The sequence below is a fragment of the Balaenoptera ricei genome, chromosome 16 (genome assembly GCF_028023285.1).
Source record: "Balaenoptera ricei isolate mBalRic1 chromosome 16, mBalRic1.hap2, whole genome shotgun sequence".
NCBI classification, from domain to species: domain Eukaryota; kingdom Metazoa; phylum Chordata; class Mammalia; order Artiodactyla; family Balaenopteridae; genus Balaenoptera; species Balaenoptera ricei.
The window spans coordinates 14,351,856-14,360,947 of record NC_082654.1 but is presented as its reverse complement, the minus strand read 5'-3'; positions in this window follow the sequence as shown (position 1 = coordinate 14,360,947).

Sequence of the window (9,092 nt, the reverse complement as noted above, 5' to 3'; positions counted from 1 at the left end):
TGAGTTTAACTATTTTCAATACCTCATATAAGTGGAATCATGCAGTATTTGTCCTTCTGCAACTTTATTTCATTTAGCTCAGTCCTCAAGGTTCATCCACATTGTCACGTATTACAGAATTTCCTTCTTTTTAGAGGCTAAATAATATTCCATTGTGTGTATATGCTATATCTTCTTTATCCATTCTTCTGACAATGGACACAACTCAATATCATGAAAACTAATAACTCACTTTAAAAATGGGCTAAGGACTTGAATAGCCCTTTCTCCAAAGAAGACATAAAAATGGCCAACAAGTGCATGAAAAAATGCTCAGTGTCACTAATCATCAGGGAAATACAAATCAAAATCACAATAGGGTATCACCTCACACCTATCAGATTGGCTATTATCAAAAGAACAAAAGACAACAAGTGTTACTGAGGATATGGAGAATTTGGAATGCTTGTACAATGTTAGTGGGAATGCAAAATGGTAAAGCTGCTATGGAAAACTATATGGAGGTTCCTCAAAAAATTCAAAATAGAACTACCATGCAATCCAACGATTTCATTTCTGGTTAATTATCTGAAAGAATTGAAATCAAGAACTCAAAAAGATATTAACATTCTCATGTTCATTGCAACAATTCACAATAGCCAAGATGTGGAAACAAACTTAATTTTAACTCATCAAGTACCATTTGGCAGAGAGAGGTCCTCAAATAACATTCTGGATAAACTTGAAGCTCATTCTGGAATGCTTTCCACATAATTTTCCATGAGGAGCCATTCTGGAATCCTCCTCTGGGGAAGATATTAACATCTGCTCCTCTAACGATAACAAAAGCAAACTTCAAGATTACTTATTATTTTCTTATTTAATGCCTATGTATTTTATCTAATTAAATAAAGTTAAACTTACAATGCCTTTTTATTTATGATGCTGTAATTCTACTTTTCCACCAGAAATTATGGTTTATTCTTGCCAAAGATATGTGTTCCCAAATATTCATAGCATACTGTAATAGCCGAAAACCAGAGACAACTCATTGTCTGCCAATAATAAAGTGGCTAAATAAATTGTGGTATGTTCATGCAATGAAATAACACACAATGTTAAGAAAGAAGGAACTACTGATACATTCAACAATATGAATTATTCTCACAGACATAATATTGAGTGAAAACTGTCAGACACAAAAGAATACATACCATATGATTCCACTTATACGAAGCTCAAAAACAGACAAAACTAATCAGCAAAGGTGATATAGGTCATGATAGGACCCTTGGGAGTAATTTCTGACTCGAAGGGGTCCTAAGGAAGTCTTCTGGGTGCTGGAATATTCCATATCTTGATCTGAGTGATGGTCACATGGGTGGATACAAGCATAAAAATTAATCAAGTGGTTCACTTAATGTATGTGTACTTTGTTCTACATAAGCTCTTAATTTTTAAAATGTTAAATTTTAAAGTCTAGATAGCTTCGAATAGTGAAATTGTATGTTTGGAGAAATCTTTAGAATCAGTAAGCCCAAGTCATTTATGTAATTTAATTTTAATTAATATATTACATTGGTATTATTTTTGTTCTTCCATGTAATAAATATATCCTTTTATATTTGCTTTTTTCTATGAAATAAGGATTTTAGTAGCATTTCCTCATAGGGCTATTTTTTAATCAACTTTGTTATAAATTTTGTTATTTAAAATAAACTGCACTCATTTAAAATGTACGATTTGATGAGTTCTGGCAATTACATAAGCCGATAAACCACCACCAAAATCAAGATATACCCTCCAAAAGTTCCTTCTTGCCCCTTTACAGTCCATTCTTCCCTCTAACCTGGCTCCAAGCAACCACTAATTTTTTCGTGTGTGCAAAAATGATTCACTTATATTTTCTAGAATTTTAAATAAATGGAATCAGGCAGTACATATTCTTTTGTTTCTGGCTTCTTTCACCCAGCATGATGATTTTGAGATTCATCCATGTTCTTGCATCTATCAGTAGGCCACTCCTTTATATTGATGAGTATTATTCCATTGTATGGACATGCCACATTTTGTTAACCCATTTATCTGTTGATGGACATTGGGTTTTCCCTGGTTTGGCTATTGGGAAGAAAGGTGCTATGAACTTTCATATATAAGTCTTCATGTGGACACGTTTTCATTTTTCTTGGATAAATACCTAGGAATAGAATGACTGGGTCATTTGGTAAGTGTATGTTTAACTTTAAGAAACCCAGAAATATTTTTTCCTAAGTGGTTATATCTTATTACATACCTACTAGCATTGTATTTTCCAGTTTCTCCATATTCTTGTCAGTGCTTAGTATTGTCAGTCTTTTAAATTTTAGCCAATCTGATAGGTATAGTGGTATCTTATTGTGATCTTAATTTGCTTTTCCCTGGTTATGCTAATATGTTCAATGGTATAAAGGAAACTGTGTCATAAGGAATGAACACAGAGAAAATCTCAAAAGAGAAATAAAAACTATAAAAAATAATCAGTTGGAAATTCCAACATGAAAACATAAAATATATGAAATTAAAAATTCCACAGATGGCCTTCATAGAAGATTGATAATGATAGAAGAACTTGAATATAGATCAGTAGAAATTATCCAATCTTAAGAACAGAGAAAAAGATTGAAAAAATAATAAAGAATAGAGCCTCAAGGGCCTGTGGAACAATATCAAAAAGTCTAACGTACTTTTATAATTTGAGTCCTAGAAGAAAAGAGACAGGTGGTACAGAACAAATATTAGAAAAAAATTTTGAAATTTGTTGAAAGATGTAAATTTACAGATCAGCAAGCTTAGCAAACTCCAGGAAGGATAAATGCAAAGAAAACCACACCAGGGCACAATATAATCAAAATGCTGTAAACTGAAGATAAACTCTTGAGAGCAGCCAGGGAAAAAACAACATATTACACATGATTTAAATAGCTGCTCACTTCTCATCAGAAATCTAAAGGCCAGAAGAAAATAGTGTCTTTAAAGTGCTAAAGGAAAAAAGCCATCAAGCCATATATGTATATCCAGCAAAATATCCTTCAAGAATGAAGTGAGAAGAAAACAAAAACACTAACTCAAAAAGATGCATGCATCCCTATGTTTATAGCAGCATTATTTACAATAACAAAGATATGGAAGCAACCTAAGTGTCCATTGATGGATGAGTGGATAAAGAAGATGTGAGATAGATATATATATATATAGATAGATAGATAGATAGATAGATAGATAGATAGATATACACACACACACTCACAAGGAGGCATGCACATACACAAACACACACACAAAATGGAACAAATGGAATACTACTCAGCCATAAAAAAGAGTGAAATCTCACCATTTGCAATAACATAGATGGACCTTGAGGGCATTATGCTAAGTGAAATACATCAGACAGAGAAAGACAAATACTGTATGATCTCACTTACATGTGGAATCTAAAAACAAAACAAAACAAAGCAACAGCAAAAAACCCCAAGCTCGTACATACCTCTGTATGTACTCTGGTGGTTGCCAGAGGTAAGGGTGGAGGTGGGGACAGGTGATATGGGTTAAGGAGGTCAAAAGGTACAAACTTCCAGCTATAAAATAAATAATTCATGGGATGTAATGTACAGCCTTGTGATTATAGTTATAGTCGTATATTGCATATTTGAAATTTGCTTAGAGAGTAGATCTTAAAAGTTTTCATCACAAGAAAAAAGAATTGTTAACTATGTATGGGAATGGATGTTAACTGGACTTATTGTGGTGATCATTTTGCAATATACACAAATATTGAATCATTACGTTGTACATCTGAAACCAATAAGATGTTATATGTCAATTATACCTTAATTTTAAAAAAAGATTTTGAAAACAGCTCAAAGAACCCATGCACTTGAAGGGGGCCCTGAAATTTAAGCTCCATTGGTAAATCTGGCTTGGGATGATTCCTGCTGGTATTCTGATTGCAGAAAAGTTTGTTTCTCCTTTTTCAAAGACATAATACCAATCCTTAAAATATAAGCCTTCTGTCTCGTCTGTCTTGACTAGGGCTTAATGACCATACTTCTGTTCCTCATTCTATTCCTATTTCTGTTCCTAATTGCTATTTCTCAATTTGGGTTAACTTGAGAGCTAACAGAAATGGAAGTTTCCTGGGAAAGTCCTTCACAATGTGAAAGTCCTCTGCTCTCAACAACCGTTCTTTTGTAACCTGAATCTTACTGTACGCCATAATTTGAGGCAAGAATAGTATCTTTACATTGAATTTTTCTTTAACCTAGAGGACTCTTCCATCTGCATCTAGAGTAGTTTCCTCAGTAGTCTGAAGTCTTTCTTGTTAGGAGGTCTTTATTCCTCTTCCTGTCATCCCTAATCCACACATTAGCTACTTTTCTGAGTTATCGCAATTTCATCCCTTCATGTTCCTGCTTATAAATAACTGGCATAATAGAAAGATTGTGGAATTTCAAGTCAGAGCATCTGGATTTAAGTCCTGACTTTACCTCCTGGCTATGTTGTCTTGAGTAAGTCGCTTAGTACCCTGTCCTCAATAGCTTGTCATAAAATGGGGATAAAGTTATTGTGAGAGAATATCATATGGGAAAGCAGTTGCAAAAGAAAACAATGTATTTTAAAAACAAGAATGAAGTGAAATGAAGCCATTTTCAGATCAAAGAAAACAAAGCGAATGCATGTCCACCGAACTACAAGCTATTCCAAAGACAGAAACTTGGAATGAAACACATTGGAAATGGTAAATATGTGGGCAAATGAAAAAGATCATCTTTCCACCCATAATTTTTTTTAATCTGTTACTTGATTTTAACATCGTCCTGTGGGATGTGTCATGTTATATACATGTAATAGATATGACAACTATAGCATAAAGGACAGTGAAGGGTGGAAAATGGACCTACACACTTGCAAAGTTGTTAACGTTTATGTGAAGTGGTACAATATTAACTCTAAGTAGACTGTGAAAAATTAGAGATATATGTCTCCCTAGAGCAACTACTAAAAACCAATAGAGAAATTAAAATAAGACAGTAGAAATTAAAATCGATGAATTTATATAACCAGAAATAACCACAGCAACACCTAAGGGGAAGCCTGGGACATAATTTAAGGCCATAGGTGTGTGGCAGGAGGAGCACAATTCCACCTGTAGTGATGAAAACCACAGTATTACCTCATGCTCAGCCCCAAAGTCAGGGGGTTCAGGGACTTTTCCCAGTACTTGAGAATCAGAAGGATTTATTCTAGATGATAGATAGATAGATAGATAGATAGATAGGGATGTTGATAGAGGTGGAGAATACTGTTACATTAGAGAATAGTGGGGAAAGCATGGAACTGACTGGGGCTTGGAGTCTGGTCCAGACTGTGCAGTAACTGGTGCTGTGGCCCTGGGCAAATTATTTCCCCTCTTTGAGCCTTGGTGTCTCCAATTTTGGTGAAATTGAACATGTTAAAAATTATTTCTAAGATTTCTTCCTTTACTAAAAATAGTATTTGGAATGAGGTTAGGGTATTTCTAAATTAATTATTTTTAAGTTTTTTTTTTTTAAGGTTTCCATCCAGCACTAACACAGTAGGATTTTATTTTTTATTTTGTTTATGACATTCTCCTCTAATCATCGACTTGCCACCTTATATAGCTCTGGTTGAATATCTGTATGTTTTCATTAGAAATAACTTTCCACTGATATACATTAATGGTAGAGATTAAAAAGTCTTTTGATTCTTTTTTAATCTTTTAATCATGAAAAAAACCCCAAAACCCTTTTTTCACTTCCCTTCAATATATATATTTAGTTGAGGGGCCCTCTAGTGGAAGAATCTTGCATATAGCATTACAATAGTTAGCCTGCTTACAAATTTAATAGCCCATGATACTATGTTTTATACATTAAAAAATAAAATATCTATGCCTATATTACAGTAAAATTCTCAAAATTCAGTTTCTCACTCAGAGTAAACTTCTGGTGAATTCAATATTAAAATATATGAGACTACATATATAGGATTGTAATGTTTAAATTCTTTCTGTCCCATTGCTTGTTGCCATTAGATTAACCCTGTGCATGAGAATGTATAAGATAGAAGTGATATTATGTTATTCCCCAAAATGTGTTCAAAGAGAAGACACTTGTTTCCTGAATCATTTACTACTTTTCTAGAGAGTTCCTGCATTTTTCAGGTGAAAGAAATATATACGACTGTGTTGACAGGAGAGAAAGTACGCTAAAGACATAAACTTGGGTCCCACAGAGTGTTGGTGGGAGCTGACATGCATCTTTTGTGGGTGTTGGGCAGATAACTGTGGACCAGGTAACATTGCAAAGTAGCTTCCCAAGGCATTTCCCCTTTTTCTCACATGGTCAAAAGGAAAATCACAAACACTTCTAATTACAAAATGGGCCATGTCAAAAAAACAAACGAAGAAAACCTGACCTGTTACCAGGTTCCACAGGCTCCACTCTCAGGAGTTTGTTCCAAAGCAATTGCGTAAGTGTGATCATCTATACACAGTCTCCCCTTAATTCAACAGAAAACTACTGTGAATGGCAATGATTTTTAAACTTCATTCAGAAGCCAGCCTGACCTCATTTGCAATCAATTCTGCTTAAAAGATATAAATATATCTAAAGCAATTTAATTAATTAATCTGGTCTCTAAGCTGAATTTCATCTGTTATCAGTTTCAGTTTTAACAAATTGATATAAATCATCCAAAATATCAAATTGGTTGTGTTATAGGGAACCTCAAGAAACAAATGAAAAGTTGAACTAACTTAGCAGAAAGAGGTATGAAAACCTTCTTAGACTTGAATTTCATGGGATTAAGTAACTACTTCATTATTAGTTTTTAAAGCAATTTCCTAAATTAGTTTCTAATAGCCAGATCCTAAAATGACTCATCATTAAATTTAGCTTTCTTTTCACAGTAGAGGGACAAGATAATGATCCATGACAACTATTGATACCTTAAGAATTAGAGGTACTTTTATTTTCTTTATAAAAATAAAGAAAAAAATCATGGCTAAGGGATATTTGGAATGCTTTCATATCTTCCCTCGAGTGGACCTAAATCCCCTTGTTCCTCTGTAGATGTTATTGTCAGATTATCTTGGCAAATCAAGGTGCCAGAGGTTCCCACTGCATACACTATTTTATTATTGACTCATTTTGGCACATTCTGAAGCATTTTACTCTCCAAAAGTGGGCACTTGTCTTCTGAGGTTCCCATCACTGGAGACCCCTGGGCTCCCAGCCTCCTGGGGAAGCTGAAAGGAGAACAGATGGGGCCACCAGGCAAATCACAGCCTGTCCATCCTGCAGCTCTGGGTAAGAACGCAACACATTTAAGAGGGAACTTCAAAAAGTTACATGTTAGCCTGTGAGAGTGGTTTCCAAGTGTTTTCAGTCCTGGACCACATGATTAGAAAGCCAGTGTCCAGGGGTAGGTGGTAAGCATGATCTTTTTTTATTGATGCTAACCTTGGAGTTGGCAGAGCATGTGTTTCCCATATAAATTTTACCCCAGGTCAGGTGCTTTAAAGACCTCATTCAGGGGGTTCATTTGCTATATTTGTATTGATAGATGCAGTTCCCAACATCTCCAAATGGATAAACTCCTTGACCCCAGTTTCCAAGGGTGATCAGCTCCTATTCTTTAGTTGGCAATTTAGTAACCTCACCTTTTCCCTTTTAAAGTATGTCAGGTTTTGGAATAAGCCAAATTGGGGCCATCCAGATTCGTGTTTCTCAAATTTGAATGTGCCACAAAATCTCCTGCAGACCCTGTTAAAATGCAGATTCCGACTCAGCAGATTCAGGTGGCTTTTGCATTCCTAACTAATTAGCTCCCAGGCGACGCTGACCTGCTGGCCCATGGACCACACTTTGAGTAGCAGGAATCCAGATTTCTAACAAATAAAGGGAAAGAGATATCATATGCAAAAAGAATTCTCTCTTACACTCTGCAGATGGAGACCGAGTCTGGGGACTGTAAAACCATTATGTGTATAAAGAGATTTCCCTGGGAAAGTATTATGTTTTGTCAATCTTGCTAAATAGTTGATATTACGTAGTTCTTTATCTTTATGCAAAAGAACTTCAAATATTATTCCGAAAACTTCCAGTATTCTGTGAGGATTCTACTAGGGTAGGGAAAGATAAGAAAACTGTTGGAGAAATTACATTTGTAATAAACATTGAGCTGATCCTGATTATCCATTAATGAGTTAGACTCATCTAAAGGAATCAATCTTTTTTCTAAATTTTTTCACACATTTATCTATGATCTAACTATTCAAAACAGCTCTTGGGAACTAAGAAATGAATCATAAGGTACAAATTTTCCTTCATGACTGTAATTTGTCTCTCAATGTGATTCTGATCCAATTGACAGTAATCTATCCCATTGGTATATCCTGATCAGGATACTAACTAGGAAAAAAAATTGTCTTTAATGTGTAATCAAGTCTGATTTCATAAGAGAATTTATGGTGTGTAAACACTTAAGAAGTGGCTATTCTAGTAGCATTCTCAGCTCAGAGAGCTTTGCAAGATATCTTTGCCCTTCCTGTAATGTTTAATTGAGAAAAGTATTTGTCATGACATGGCAATGACTAGGGAATGATATCACCCATAAAAAATAGGATGTTATTTCTAGTAATTTTTATGACTTATACAATTTTCTCGTACATTTAAGAACTACTTTATATAACTGCTTATCCAGGAAAGGATTTTAAGAGAAAATGGAATTTAACTTTAAATTATATTTAATATAACTTCAGTTATCCAAATTACTGCCTCATCTGAAGTATTTGCTTTTCAGCTATGTGTTCAGTACTCTCTAGACAAAGTTATAGTCATCATATAAACAAAAAAAATGTAATTGGCTTAATTATCTGTTATTGTGTTGACTGTGATTTTCCTTATGTACTACTAATTACTTGCCAATTATTTCTTATAATCAAGTTTAAAAAATACATATACTTATTAAACTCAGACTTGGTGAATATGTATCATTCCACAATTAAAATATCAAATTATGTGTTAAGCATGTGGTATTAATCGGAGGTAAGA